Source organism: Myodes glareolus, chromosome 14, assembly GCF_982192425.1.
Source record: "Myodes glareolus chromosome 14, mMyoGla1.1, whole genome shotgun sequence".
Classification (NCBI taxonomy): domain Eukaryota; kingdom Metazoa; phylum Chordata; class Mammalia; order Rodentia; family Cricetidae; genus Myodes; species Myodes glareolus.
Window position 1 is genome coordinate 8,325,225 of NC_142039.1, and position 14,707 is coordinate 8,339,931.

At 41.5% G+C, this 14,707-nt stretch overlaps 1 pseudogene; it reads right to left on the reverse strand.

Moving 5' to 3' along the window:
- Nucleotides 1-9,327: 9,327 nt before the first annotated feature.
- Nucleotides 9,328-9,609, reverse strand: LOC146891907 (small ribosomal subunit protein uS14 pseudogene; annotated as a pseudogene).
- Nucleotides 9,610-14,707: the final 5,098 nt, after the last annotated feature.

A 14,707-nucleotide genomic window follows, 5' to 3' on the forward strand; every position in this document is an offset into this window, starting at 1 on the left:
TTTATACTTTTGAGTTTTACATTTTAGTCTACTCCCATCTGAGTTAGGCTGTTTTGTTTTAATAAGGCGACACTTTTTGTTCTCTACTGCCTGACTTTGAATCCTTGTCAGATCAGTGTCTGGCTGAGGATGCCCCTCAGAGGGAGAACAATTGTCTAGCCTGTATGAGGCCTCAGACTCCCACACAACCGCGCGAGAAAATCCAGTTTGTTGTTTTGTTGTTGGTTTTTTTTTAACCAATGTAAGGGTCTGTTTACAGTCTTTCTGTCCTTTCCTATTAACCTACACACCAGGGTGTTTACATCAATACTATAACATCTGCATCTCTGGAGGTGGGATCTGCTAGTGCTGGGACTGTCACTGCGGATCTTCACACTCCTTCCCTCTCCCTGTTTCCTCTCTCCACTGCTTTGAGAACTTTCACAGGGCCCCTGTACAGCGCCCTTTTGTCCCCACCCCCCACCACCATTTGCCTAAATTCAACTCATCATCAGAAAGAGCATGGGCTAATTTTATATTCCTGGCCATATGGTCCTAACCTGAACTCACTTAGTATTTACCCTTAATTTTGAGTACTAGATGGCTTAGACTCTTAAATGCCTGACCAGCCATGTTTCTCCTGCTTTATTTACAAACAGATCCTTTAGTTCTGCTGAGAATGACAGTGAGCTCACTTTCGTGCTCACTCTCTTGCTCACGGTGACCACGTGACAGGTCTCTGGAAAAGGACAGAAGCACTACTCCTGGGAGGCGGCCAGGAGAGCCAGTTAGACAGCAGCTGGCTCTGAACCAGCTATCTCTGCCTTTCCTTTTCTTCCTGCTTGGGAAATAGTTGTAATGGCTGGAGCACTAACCATTTTCTGGTATGCACGGAGTCTGGGTGTCACGGACTGAGCCGTGTGCATTAAAATTTCCCACTGTATAAGAGGCAAACAAATCCATGTTTTGTTTAAACTGTGATGGTTTGTGTTTCCCTGAGGATGATAGACTACTTTGCTGGTGCCTGGGTGTGGTTGTGAGAATCACTAAAGGTCAAGCTCTCCAAGGTCAGCTCTCTGTGTATCTCACACATCGCTCTACAAACGATGTCCACAAGGAAAAAAAAAATTAATGCTAACTAAGCCCCTAAAAGAATAAGATGAAGTGTCCACCAAAATGATAATTAAATCCACAAAGGAATAAAATGGATTGACTGCCAAAGTGGGATAGCAGATCAAAAGTCAGCAGACTTTTCTCTACTTGAAACTGTTCGGGCCGGGTGGTGGTGTTATGGCGGTTCCTGCTTTTAATCCCAGCTCTCGGGAGGCAGAGGCAGGTGGATCTCTGTGAGTTCGAGGTCAGCCTGGTCTACAGAATAGCTAGGGCTATTACACAGACAAATCCTGCCTCAAAAAACCAAGAAACAAAATAAACAAACAAATAAAAATAAAAAAGCTATTTGTGAAGCAATGATGAGACGGCTCCGCTCTGAGCCCTTCTCCTCCTCAAGAAACATAGTGTGCTTTCATCTGACCACAACTCAATATTGATGGTCAGTTTGCTCTCATTGCAACCTAGAGATTTCCTAGAAACTCACCTCCTGGGGCACCTCTGATGGTCTCTGTGAAAGATTTGAACAAACGGCTCGGTAGAAAAGCATGACACACGCATTGGATTCTGTTTTCAGCTATTTCCTTCTGCGCAAGTCAGTCTTTGAGCTTGGATCAGTCGTCTGGAAATATGATGCCAGTGAGGAGAGGAAGTAGACATTCAAATGATTTTAAATTCCCTGATGGTTGTTATTTTACAACTTTTGATAACAAATGGAACAATATGCTCTCTGGTGAACAAAGAGCTGAAATGCTGAAGATTAAGGTCATGTTAAGGCATTTTGCACATACGTACATCAGTCATACATGAATGCCCAATAAAGTACAAAAAAGTACTCATCCCAAACTGGAAAATCAATAGGATAATAAACAGAGAGTCCTGTGATACACATAACAAACAATACCTTTTGCCAATATGCTGGGATCTCATTGATTTTTAATGTTTATTTCCCCAATTATTAACAGAATTAAGAGGACTCAGTGATCTTCTGTGTAGGTGTTTGAATTTGTAAGGTGTTGGGTTCATTGATGGATAGCTTTATAATTTTTATGCCATGATATCATATTCATTCATCCTTGTATATACTGTGTGTCATTTTTCAACTTAATTTTCCTTTCCCTCCCCTACCCACCCTTTTCTCTTTGGTTTGTTAAAACAGAGTTTCACTATGCATCCCTGACTTGCCTGGAACTCGCTGTGTAGACCAGACTGATCTCAAGCTTGAAGCATCCTCCTTTCTCTGCTTCTGGGATTGTAAGAGTGTGTTGCTATGTCTAGTTTTAGTTTGGGTTTCTTTGTTAGGGGAGGGGTGTGCCTGCAGATGTAGCCATATGTGAGGTCCAGGACCAACTGAAGATGCTGCTTCTCAAGGGCTGTCCTCTCTGTGTTGTAAAACAAGGGCTTGCTCTTTGGGATAGGGTGGCAGGCCAGAGAGCCCTCAGGAGGGCCTCCTGTATACACCTCCTCAGTGCTGGGATTAGAAGCATGGGCCACAATGCCCAGATTTTTAACATGATTACTAGGGATCAAATTCAGCTCTGCACACGTGTGCAGTGACTGTTTTGTCCAGTGAGCTATCTTTCTAGCCCCAACTTACTTTTTTGTTTGTTTGTTTGATTGGTTGGTTGGTTATTCAAGACAGGATTTCTCTGTGTGGCCCTGGCTGTCCTGGCACTTACTCTGTAGACCAGGCTGGCCTCAAACTCACAGAGATCTGCCTGCCTCCGACTCTCGAGTGATGGGATTAAAGAAGATGCACCACCAATGAACTCCAACTTACTTTTCTAACTCAACATTTTATTTAAAATTTTTGTATCTATGGATTTTCAAGTCTATTTCAATGAGTATTAATATAATAATGGGTTTCTCTTATTTTGTATTCAGTAGTTAAAACTTTATTCTACAGAAAATTGATTTCCATATGTAGAGTGTGATAGGAAATGATTTTGCCTTTTTCTATTTGGAGGCCATGTTTTTAGAACCCTTTACTACACATTCATTTATTAACCATCCATTAAACTGCCTTTTCTGTTTTATTGTCTTGTTGTACATTGTTTCAGTCCTATAATTTTATTTTAATCCTTAGTATTTGATAAACATGATTCTTACTTTTTCAAAACTTAATAGTTCTTGATTTATAAAGTTAAGTATAAAGTCATTTACCATGTAAAATTTTGTAACATAAAGTAACTTGAGATATTGTCTGAAATTGCACTGAATTTTGATATTAAGGTAGAGATCATTGCTGCTTTAAATAATTTTTAATCATCAAAATAATAAGTTAATGCAGAATGGACTCCTGTAGTTTCCCACTCATTTATGTGTTTGCTATATTTCAGTTATTAGCCAGAAAGGATTCAGAACACTTTTGTTAAGTTTATTGGAAAGTTTATTGCTAAAAGCCTTGTAAGTTGTGTTGTTGTTGTGTGAGTTAACTTATGTTTTCCAATTTATCATCTGTTGTTTATATGTAACTGAAGCATATTGGGATTTTCCCCGATAGTCTCACCAAACTCTCTCCTTAACACGCAACAGTTTGTCTTAAAGCATTTCTTCAATTTTCTATAAAAACAATCTTATTATCTATCACATAACCTTATTTCCTTTCCTGTCCATTGCCTTTAATTTCTTACTGTACTGGTATGGACATGCAAGAAATGTTGACTAGAAATCGTGATAGACAGGCTCCCTTTCTTTTGTACCCGACAGGAAAGAAATACTTTTAACAACTCCCTAGCTCATGTATTTGTTGTAGGGCTTCCCACCACCCTGCTCTTCTTTTTAAATATTAGAGATGAAGCCCACGCTAGGCAGCTACTGGGCTTTAACCCAAGCCTTTAGGGTTGGTGTTTGTTTAGCTGGTTGGTTGGGTTTGTTTTTTTGAGACAGGGTTTCTTTGTATAGCCCTGGCTGTCCCATAACTCACTCTGTAGAGCAGGCTGACCTCAAACCCAGAGATCTGCATATCTCTGCCTCCCATAGGATCTTACTGTGTACCATAAGCTGACCTGGAACTTAAGACCTTCTGATCCCAACTGGTGACATAGAAGCATAGGTAAGCATGGCTGGAGTTAACTTCAAGTGTCCTAATTCCTTGGGTATCACCCACCTTGTTTTTAGAGATAGGATCTTTCATTGACCTGAGGCTTACAAATGACACTAGGTGACTGTCCTGGGATCCTCTCGTCTCTCCCTCCCTGGCTCCTGCAGGTTTTTCATGTCAATTCTGGGGTTGGACCCCGGGGCTCATGTTTTCATGAACTGTCTTCCCAGCCCTGCTATACAGTTTTGAGAATTAATTTCTTGCTAGGAACCCTAGTTTGCTTTTTGTTGATGTGATAAACACCATGACCACAAGCAACTTTGGGGAGGAAAAGGTTTGTTGAGTCTATAGGCTCCAATCCACCATCTAGGGACACCAAGGCAGGAGCGTGCACACAGGACTGCAGCAGAAACCACAAAGGAACACTACTTACTGGCTTGCTTCTCCTCATCACTAGCTAGCTCAGGAACACCTGCCTGAGGAATAGTTCCAAGAAATAATTCAGCTAATTCCCCACAGACATGCCTCTGGGCCAGCCTGACCTAGGCAATTCCTTTACTAAGGTTCCCCCTTCCTAGGTAACACTAGTTTGTGTCAGGTTGACTGTAAAAGCTGATAGAAAAGAATTTAGAGGTTTTGTCCTGAATGAATATTGTCTTAGTTAAGGCTACCATTGCTGTGAAGAAGCACCATGACCCAAAGCAACTCGGGGAGCAAAGGGTTTATTCTCCTCATAACTCCATACAGTAGTTCATTGCCAAAAACAGTGTGGGCAGGCACTCAAGCAAGGCAGGCGCGCCTGGACACAGGAACTGAAACAGACAACATGGAGGGCTACAGTTTACTGTCCTGCTCCCTGTAGCTTGCTCAGCTTCTTTCTGACCAAATCCAGGACCACCAGCTGAGAGATGACACCATCCACCATGGGCTGACCCTTCCCTATCAATCACTAATTAAGGAAATGCCCTGCAGCTGGAACTTATAGGGCATTTTTTTTCAGTTGAGGTTCCCTCCTTTCAGGTAACCCTTGCTTGTGTCAAATCTAGATTTTCTGCTGCTGTTAAACTCCTACTCAGTCTTCAGATCCACATTTTTGGGGCATTATATATGGATTGATTTTACACATTTTTATATTTAGTTTGCTGATATATTTTTGGGATGGGATTTACTGAGTTCTCACATCCACTTTATGTTAGCCCCCTCAACTGTGCCTACAAGCCTTATGTATTGTTCAAAATCAATGTGGTTATGTATCATAATGGTGTGGGAAGTCCTTTTGTCTATGTGTTGATTTTATTGGTTAATGAACAAAGAAACTGCTTTGCACTATAGCAGGGCAGAGTTAGATAGGCAAGAAAGACAGAACTGAATGCTGGGAGAAAGAAAGGCAGAGTCGGAGAGAAGCCATTGAGCTGCCGCTAGAGATAGGGGTACTGAAGCTTTGCTGGTAGGCCATGACCTCATGGTGATATACAGGTTAATAGAAATGGGTTAAACTAAGATATAAGAATTAACCAATAAGAAGTAAGAGTTAATGGGCCAAGCAGTGATTTAGTTAATACAGTTTCTGTGTGATTATTTCGGGTCTAAGCTAGCTGGGTGGCCAGGAACCGACAAGCAACCTCCTCCTACAACATCACAATTTGGAGATCTAAGTATTGTTTGAATGTATAGCAATTTATTTGCAAATTAAGGAAGATGCATTTTAGATAGGTTGTTGGCGATTTTAATTGTAAAGACATTAAAGAGTTAACAAAGCTAATTTTAAATAAAACATTATTTCTAATCAATCTGCCTGTTCTCCATCATGGTGCTTTCTCAACTGAACTGTCAATTGCTTTTGTGGTATAGGTTAGCTTTTCCTCCAGAGGACTGTCATCTTAATGCCTCTGAAGGCTGTCTACATTTTGGGAGAACTTGACTCTTTCCAGGGTACACTGGCTTGACTTTTGATCTGCTGGGTTACATCATATCTGCCCCTTGAACTCGGCTACTTGTTTTGGTTTTTTCCATTGAACTGTAAAGCCATTCATTTGACTTCTGCTTTCTAAAGTTAATTTAAATTTTTTTCTTTCCTTTTTTTCCCTTTAAGGTAGGTTGTAGCACTACAGCCCAGGCAGACTTTGAGTTTGAATCCTCCTGTCTTAGCCTATGGAGTATTCTAGTTTTTTGTTTTGTTTTTTGGGGGATTTTTTGTTTGTCTTTTCTTTTCTTTTGTTTTCTTTCCTTTCCTTTTTTTTTTCTTTTCTTTACTCTTCAAGGGAACCAGCACTCCAGAATAATCTCTAAAGCTGAATACCAACTCAGTAATGTCCGTATTAGTCTCTGCCTATTTGCAGACTCACCAACCTTTCTGGTAATGTTTGTAGTACAGCCTCAGGCTTCTCTTGGTGGTTCTTTGTTTTTAAAAGATCTTCAAGGTGGTCTTTGAGACAGCCCTGTAGCCCAGGAGAACTGGAGCACACAGGGAGCCTAGAATCCACTCTAGTAGTGTTTTATTTTCACCAGGTTAACTGAAATGTCTCTCAGAAAAAACATCACTTGCAGCTTGGAGTGCTGTCAGCAACTTCCCAAGCACAGTGGCCAATCTCTGCATATTTCCAGGGGTGGTGGGCCCTCTTCTCCAGATGGCTCACCACGACAAGTTAATCCCACTTCGTGTTACTAGTAATTGAATTCTCCCCTGAGAAGGAAAGTGTATGAGACCCGTGAACATTTGATGTATGGATATTTCTAAACAGCCTGACTTGGAAAAGATTAAAACAGCCCTGTATTCCCAATCCCTGGACCACTTTACCAGCAGGACAAAGGTTTTAATCTGCTCCAGGTGGCTAAACTCAGAAAGGCTGATATTCTTCAGCATCTTCAATTAATGCTAAGTGCAATCAGAGTTGGCAGGGTTCAGAGGGTTCTGGCACATTCAAAGGACAGGCATAGAATCTCCCTGCCAAGTCCTGGAGTCCTATCTTCAGAACTGCACTTTTCATAATCAAAAGCTACTATGATTAATGAGCTACAGGCAATGGGGAATCCCCACGTCTTTAAAAATCAGAACCATGGTGGAAAACCTAGGAGCAAATTATTACATAGCCTTGGGTTTCTTGACCTCAAATGCTTTGCTCATCTCTTTCTTTGAAGGCCTGAGCCACACAGTCAGCTACGGTCTGATTGCTCTGTGTTTCTGGTGAGTGGGAGCCCTGGGATTGCTGCTAAGCTGTATCTGTGGGTGTGTTTGTTTTAATGTTGCTCAGAGGCTTTGGAAGCTGGCCACATTTAAAAGTAGGATATAGCTCTCAAGCAAGCGCTAGGCTCAGGAAATAATCACATAACTGGTTTTGCCATTGCCTGCTTGATTGGCTTCTGGTCTGAGACAACAGGAAGGACAGTGGACATGGGGACCCTCCTGCCACTTGGACACTGCCTCCAGCAAGTCCCACAACTGCCATTTACACCTCAGGGGGGCAAAATCAGATTTGAGGGTTTTTTTTTTTCTGTCATCTGACTGCTATGGCCTGAATTCTACTAGAAAAGACGAAAACTCGTATTGCAAACAGATGGTTGAGAATCTATCCTTTGAATTTAATGCCTCTTCAGAAATATCAACAAGGAAGATTTTTTTAAAAATCATCTCTAGGGCCTATAATATAGGGTCTATAATAATTGCATTTTTGATGTAAGTATAGCTTGGCTCATGTGACTATCAAGAGCTCATTAGGGAACAAGAAAACAGTGTATTTGTTTTCAATTAAGTCAAAGAGGGTAAGTCCTGGATATTATTTTTTCTTTTCAATTTTACAAGTGACTAAGGTTGGTATTTAAATTAGGTTGCATTCATCATTGTAAAATGGTGCATTGACTTCACTGTGTGTTGTTTTAAAGGCTGGAGAAATGGAGTCAATTTTATTTTATCACACACATAACATAAAAGTCTTCATAATTACTTTATTTTATGAGACTCCCCATCAGCTGGGCATATTGTAAATATCAAGTTCCACGGTTTATAGATGGAGAAAAACAGCCACGTAGAGGCTGAGTTGCCCATGTTCCCGTTCCAGCAGCAGCAACAGAAACACCTTGAGACAGTTTCTAAAGAAAGTCTCCATCTCCACACAAGGAGACTCAGAGCCCACCAGCTGCGTTCTGCAGGTAATTGCCCTAAGATGGATGCCCCAGGACTGGAGAAGCCTGCCCCATGGGGTGCTGCCATCCTTTTTGGAGCAGCTGGTGACAAGTGTCTTGTTCTGTTGTCAAGAATATAATAACTTAGGGTGTTCCACTTAGCACAGCCCAAGGAAATGGATAATTTCTCAATCTGTGCAAACACACATCCAAATGAACAGACTCAACCATGCTCCTCAGGGTCTCTCCTGGTGTCACTGTCCCACTGCCCCCTTCCATATGACTCTTCCTGTGGTGTCTCCCGGGACTCTACCCAATCACAAAACTCTACTTGTGTCTGCAGGACCGTCTGTTCCCCTTCAAATCGCTCTCCCACACTCATTGAGGAATTTGTACCCTACTTTCGGTTGTGATGTTTGGATGACTCAGCGTTCTTGTAAGGGACCTGCAGCTCTGTCTGGCCCCCGGTGTTTAAGTTGTCCCCCTCGCCCTTCAGAAGACAAGGGCAGAAACCAACCACAAGCGGGCGTAAGTAAGTGACAGAACCCGAGATCCCCTTCTCAAGCAGTCAAATTCCACTCAGAACTGGATCCCTTCCATGACTCGGGAAGGGATGCATGGGCTTAAAGATGTGTCTCGTGTGGCGAGGCAGAGCCTCCAAGCCTCTTGCTGAAACTGTTGGGTAAAAACATCCTAAAATTTTCTCTTGAGTACAAGATAGTAAATGGAAATTATTAATAACCCATTTGGACTAATTTAATCAGTATACATTATCATATATATGACTATTGAGTCTGTGTGGAACTGTGATTATGTGATTTAGTGGGTTTAACAGTATTTGTTAGGACTTTTCCCACAGGAAGACAGTCCCCTCAGGAACCATTATGCTTGGCTCTGGGGATTATTTTCTATATAAATTCCATTTATCCTGTCTGTTTTTCTTGTTGTTTCTCATTCTTCTATTTATTTATTTATTTACTTACTTACTTACTTATTTGGATTAAATTTTGGGGGCTTTAGTATTCCATTTTCTCTCTCTATTGACTTTCTAATTTATGCCTCAATTTTCTTTTTTTTTTTTTTTTGACGGTCTTCACTTTTTTTTAATTCTTATGTACAAAGACTGGCATTGATCTGTTTCACTGGGTAGAGTCTTGAAGAATCCACTGAAGATCACTTAGTCCAACTTAATGAAGCCGATGTCTTTTGCGCACTGCCGGAAACACTGGCGGCACTTGTTCAGCCAGTATTTCCGGATCAGACCGTGGCGGTTTGAGCAGATGCAGCAGGAGCGGGATCCCTGGCCGAACTTACGCGGGTGACTCCAGTAGAGCTGCTGGTGACCCATGTTGCCTCACTGACGGTCGACGAGCAAAAAGGCTCAATCTTCATTTTTAACGGTTGCTGTAGTAATTGCCACCACATCCATAACTTACCCCAGCCTGTTACCCTCTCTCCACAGAAAACCCTCAGCTAGGACCCTCTGCTGAGCAGACTCCTGCCGTGTCCTACTGTTGTTACAATCTTACCTCGGCAGAGACTGCAGCCTCGAAATGCAAAGTTTTATTTGTGCTTCCAGCCATAGTTAACCTGTAAAAAAGTAAGATCAGCAACAACAAAGTCATATACGTATGCGCCAATCTGGATTCTGCATGTGTGAGAAGACATGTCCTATCTGGCTTGTTGCACTTAACATGATGCCCTCCAGTTCCATCCATCGCCTGAAAGCATCTTTCCATTCTTTGCAGCTGAGGAAACCTCCATTCTGTGTATCACCATATTTTGTTTATCCACCCTTCTGCTGCTGGGCAGGTAGGAAGGCTCCTCATCTTCTCTATTTTAACCTTCAGTTTTGACAGGTATTTCTTGCAGTTAGAGAATTCTAGGTCAACCTCCTTTTTCCTTTCCCAGTAGCACTTTAAACATGTCCTTCCATTGATTTCTGGCCTGTGCTGTGTCATCTGTCAAGTCAACAGTAATCATCACACTGATGTTTGGTTTTCAACATTTCGACCACAACGTGTCCTGATATGGCTGTTATTATACTTATTTTGCATGAAATTTGTTATAATTTCTGAATCTATGGGTTGAAATGTTTTCACAAGTTTGAAATTTTTAATCATTATTTTTCTGCCTATTTCCCTTTTTTTGAGACTCGAATTATATTTGCTCATTTCACTTTTCTAAGGTAGCAGTGAAAATATTTTCCATCATCTTTTAGTCCCTCCTCTACCCCTTGAATACCTAGCTCATCTCTGCAATATCCTTATTAGGTTGACTCTAATTATTAGTTCCTGTCTTGCATGCAAATCAGGATTCTGGCAACCACAGAAAGGTTTTCATATAGCAGTGAATCTGCAGATAGTAACATTTAACTCTTGAGGAGGCATGTCTACGAAGCGTGTTCCCATCTAGGTTATAAAATCCAAGTAAATACAGTTTGCATGCACCACGCTTATCTTCCTTCCATCTCTGTGCCTTTGCCCCTGAGTACTTCGCTCCTCTTTATTCAAAAGTGTTCTCAGAAGCCTGTCTCTTTCTCAGATAAGACCAAGGAATTCCTACTCCAACTCTCCAACTTTGGATCTGCAAAGCTTTGGCTTCCTTCTCTAAATCAGAACAACCCGTTCTCAAATGCACAGCAGGATGGTTACAGTCTAGAGGAGCAGCTTCAGGAATGATTCTAGTGAAACCCTACTCTCAAGCCTACCTACGCCACCAAGCCAGGCAACAGTCAGCCTACCATCCCGCAGGCATGTGGAATGACAGCCTTTTAAGAACTCAGTAACGACATCCCCAACCAAGAGCTGATCAGACACTGTGACAAGTCTGGACACGTGCTATCGAGGACAGAGAAGACAGCACTCCGTCACTCATCAATATCAAACTCCTCATTTGAAATCTAGTCAAACAAAGGTTATTATAAAGGCTAATACTGTCCCTATATTCCCCTACAACCTCAGTACACAGAGTGACACCCTCAACCCCAAAGAGCATGTTCATAAGACAAAAGAGAGACCTGCTTCAGACTGTAGACGTGATTCATTGGGTAAAGACACTAATTGTGCAAGCCTGTCTGAAGATCTGAGTTCAATCTCCATGCAAACCCCAGACAGAGTGACATGAATCTGTAATCCCAGCACCCCTGTAGCAAAATGGGAGGAAGGCAAAAGTGAAAGCTCACAGACCATTTAACAGGAAGTGCGTGGAGCAACAGCAGAAACAAGACAGACCCTGCATCAGCAAGGTAAAAGGAGAGGGTAGACTCCAGAAAGCTAACTGCTGACCTACTTCACATGTTCTCCATGGCATACCGTGTGTGTGTGTGTGTGTGTGTGTGTGTGTGTGATGCTGAGCTAGCTCACTGGTCCCTACTTGAAAGCATAAAGTTATATAGTTATAAATAAATCACACATACAAAATAAGTAATAATTGGGGAAAAAAAGGAGACTCACTTCCAGTTGCCTCGCTTCCTAAGAGATGGCCCTGTGCAAAAAGCTTTGTGAGCCAAAGAGCACTATAGGAGGGCAGAGGAGAACTAGAGATGGCTAAAAGGGTCTTATCCATTTTATCTCAATTATATCTATACATTCCATTCGTTAATGTGCAGTATATTGCTTTAAAAGCCTTTTTTAATTAAAAATATTCCTTTTATGTTATAAAGGATGCATGCATTTTATTTAAAAGTATCCATTTCACTGTTCTCAACAGCTGACTAAGCAGAGCATGGCGGTCTGCCTTAATTACATTTTAGCTTCTTTCCGTACCTAGATCTGCATCTGCTTCTAGATGCCTGACGCCCAAACTGGAAAGCCAAATCTCCCAACCATTTCTCGACAAGCTGAGTTCACGTGAATCCTGCAGCCATCAACTCAGCACACCACCTATTTTCTTGCTTTTGTAAATATGTAATCATTACTCAAATACCAGTGCTTACTACTCAATTCTTTATTGTTTAGAACTTTATAGAACTTTTATGGTTTCTGTTAGTGAGATGGCTGAGCGTGTACAGTGCTTGCCACACTAATGACCTGAGTTCAATCCTTGGTGCTCATGTAAGGACAGAGAAAATTGATTCCATAGGTTTCTCCTCTGATCTCCCCTCATGCGCCATAATACACATGCTCCACATACCACACACATAATCATCATAATCACAATTTTTAAAAAGAAGAAATATGAATTCAAAAGTGTTCTCAGAAGCCTGAGAAAGAGAAATCTCTTTCTCAGACAAGACCAAGGATGTGGAGAGTATTGGATTATGAAAGTTTGAATCCTTACACAATTGACTGTAGAATTAAAGACAGGACATGTGGCTCTCTGAAAATCAACTTCCATCTCTGAGAGAAGAGCACTATATTTACTAATCTTCTGTCACTACAATAAATACTTAAAATAATCAGCTCATAAAGAGAAAAGATTTATTTTGGGCTCATGGTTTTGAGGGGCCCGGTCTCTTTCACTGGCCCTATGGATTTTGGTGTGTGGTCAAACAACCCATTATAACCAAAGCACTGGGCATAGCAAAACCATTCATTTCATGGTCAGGTTTCAAAAGAACCAAAGAGGAAGAGACCAGGGTCTCGGGTCCTGTCCCTAATGACTAGGAGACCTCTCAGTAGGCTCCAGTTCTTAAAAGTTCTGCCACCTTTCAAAACACCAAACCAAGTATCCAGCTTTCAGCACACGGCCTGCGGGAGATCCTCCAGATCCAATCTATGTGCAGACACTAGTATCTATTTTCAGCTAAAGATAATTTTCTACCGCTGCTGCATTCTTAAAACCTTAAATAAGATTTGACCAAGTCTGCAGCCAAGATTAACCTTTGCAGCATGAAAACTATTTTTATTGGTATTTATATAAAATTGCACCATTAAAAATGTCCAGTTTATTGTACAAGCTCGCATCTGGGTGGAAATGTGCTAGAAGCTGCTTCTGTGGATGAGAATTTCATGCTGCCAACTTCAGTGTGGCTCTGACAGAGTTCAGCCTTTGTACTTTAATCTAGCATAATGAAGAATAAAGCAAGAAGCCATTCATAGTGGCTTACCATAGTGTTGGCTGCATTGGGTGAGGCAGGAGATTCGTGAGTTCGAGGCCCACCTGGATTATATAGAAAGACTTTAGCTAACTATCAAATAAAAAAGGTTGGGGTGTAAGCCAGCAATACACCACTCACCTAGTGTCCATGGGGGCCTGGCGTCTCTCCTCAGAAACACAACAACAAACCACAAACGAGACAGAAAGAAAGACATGAAATAGGACCATACTTTAGTTTTAATCTAGTTTTGGCAGGTTTGTCACATTAAGAATTAACAAAGAATTTTGGTCCTTCAGATGGGTATATGAGGAGAATTATTTCCAAAAGCAGTCAGACGGACACACAAACGTCACAGGAACTAGTGTTTGAGCACTATCTCAAAGTCGATATACTTTGATCGCTGAAATTACAGCTATCGATTCATCGCCAGTATTTTCTCACAGCTTTTATTTACTTGTGCTTATGTGGACACTTACATGTATGCCATAGCTCATGTGTGGAGCTCCAGGACCACTAGAGGTAGTTGGTTCTCTCATCCCACTGTGTAAGTTCTGGACTCACGTTTATATGTCAGGCTTATGGGAAAGCTTCTTTACCAGCTAAGCCATCTCCCTGGCCCTTCAGTACTTTTTATATGCAAGAATAAGAAGTCTGCATCTGTAAGATGTAGATCAACGATACTGTCAACTTACCAGTACCGGGTAAGTGCCAAGGAATTTTTTTCAATATATTTTATTTTAATACTTTCAAACAGAGTCTCACCGTGTTTGTTGGGCAGGCTGCTCCTCCTGCCTAGGCCTTCCAAGTAGCTGGGATTGCAGGCATACATCACCATGCTGGGTATGCTATGTTATATTTGGTAGTTGATATAAGTTCATTATGCCACATTGACTGGAGTTTGTTAGGGCATCTCTTCAGGGAAAAGTTCCATGGTTTCCTTTCCTCACTAGACCTGTGTCATTGAGCAAACTAAATTAGTAAAACAACTCACCCCTACGTAAGCCGTTAATGAAGTGTCTCTATTATACATACATATTCATTAGCTTGCCCCTGAGGAATTCTTCATCAATCCTAGCACACAAAGCCCTGACAAGTCAAGACAGATGAAGCTTCTCTTTGGTCCAGGAGGTGCTGACTTCCTGTATTGTAACACATGGTGTCTGAGGAGCTTTCTTTTGTAAAGCTGAGAGGTGCTATGGCTCCCAGACAATGGGCGACAGAGTCACCGAGCTCACTTGACAACAGTGGAAACCTGGGAGGGTTCTCTGAAAGGCGGCACTTTTCCATCTTCCTGTAAGCTTTCTGGGAACTCATCTTTTGAGAAGTTCTGCTAAAAAAAAAAAGTAAGTATCTAGCCTTCATTGTGGTCCATATTCCAAGAAGTTTGAGACATGAAACATGTTCCATAAAACTGA